The following is a 1,461-nucleotide window of genomic DNA, read 5'->3' on the forward strand; positions in this document are numbered from 1 at the left end:
GTTGTGTCAGAAGAGACATTACGATGGATTTAGAGGGACCTCATGCATTTTGTATGTTCATAAGCATAGGGCTACTTCCCCTAGAGATGATGAGTGCGGACGCGCACCTTATGATGAGCGCGAAAGCACACAGATGAGGGTGTTCATGAGGCGCATGACACTATGGGGTTCCGCTGACCTCCGGACGTCGCTACAGATTAGCTTGACCAGAGGGTCCAGGGGGTGTGCGAGCGCCCTGGGGACTCACACTCGCACGTGTGAGTCGTGTGTAAGGAAGTACTACACATTCAATTTTTCCGAGACTGGAGGCCACCCCTAAGATGATTAGAGATAGGTCCCTAAATCATGATTGCATGTGTTTGCATTTGCATGGCCTCCTATAGTGGGGCCACTTACTGAGTATTCTTTGAAATACTCAAGTCGTGTGCCACATCTTTTTTTTCAGGTAAAGGCAAGGCGCACTTGTACGGAGGACGGCGACATCGCGAGCAGAGACTGTGGCACGTGCATAGGGTAGACTCATATTTAAATTTCTAGTCTTAAGTTAGAATAGGTTGTTTTGCATTTCATTGTTTTAAATTATTTTGTATTTGTTTTTGTTTTCTCTAAATTTCAGTATTTCATATTTAAACACGTAAGACCATGGCTGTGTTTTCCAGAGAAGAAGTTGTTTTAAACGTTTGTTTTTTTTTAAGTTTACGCCATCAATTAGATTCATGTAAGAGTTATATTTCCGCATTATAGATGAGCATGAGACGTTAGTAGCGACTCTGAGTATCTGGAAATTTTAGGGTCGTTACACTCTTGCTGAAGAACGGTTCTGAGTGGGGTTATCCACGATGAATAATAACCTCTGTTGAATTCCGGTATCATTAGTACGACCTCCAGGATAGTCCTTAGCTAAATGCCCTTCCTTCTCACATTAAAAATAGGCTCCAGAGAGAGCCAAACACCGACCCCAATGGCTCTTACCATGCTCCTTACACTTAGGCCTATTGTCTAACCAGTTTTCACTGCCCTATTGTCTGCGCCTAAAGTCACGACATTGTCTGTCAGATCGTTTCTGTGTAGGTGGAAAAGACAAATCATTTCAGTCAGTCTGGTCGTGACGTCACTTCTGTCCCACTGATGATGAAAGGGGTTCACGCAAACTTCCAGGTCCCTCCATAGCCTTAGCTGCTCTCAGGGCGGCAGCATAAGTGGTAGGCACAATCGCCTCTACAGTGTCGCGAATCTTCGCATCTAACCCCAGTACAAACCTTTGTGCTATCCTCTAGTCCGTGTTTACCAACGCTTGGTAAAACACTTCAGTTTAGAAAATTCTCTAGTGTAGGTAGTAACATGCCCCTTCTGACTCAATTGAGTGAACTCTTTTGTTTTCGCAGCTGAACGTCCTCTGGATAATACTCTTCAATAAAGGCACACTTGAATTATGCCCACGAGACTGGACTAATAGTGTCG

This window comes from Cucurbita moschata, unplaced genomic scaffold, assembly GCF_002738365.1.
Source record: "Cucurbita moschata cultivar Rifu unplaced genomic scaffold, Cmos_1.0 Cmo_Scf00059, whole genome shotgun sequence".
Classification (NCBI taxonomy): Eukaryota; Viridiplantae; Streptophyta; class Magnoliopsida; order Cucurbitales; family Cucurbitaceae; genus Cucurbita; species Cucurbita moschata.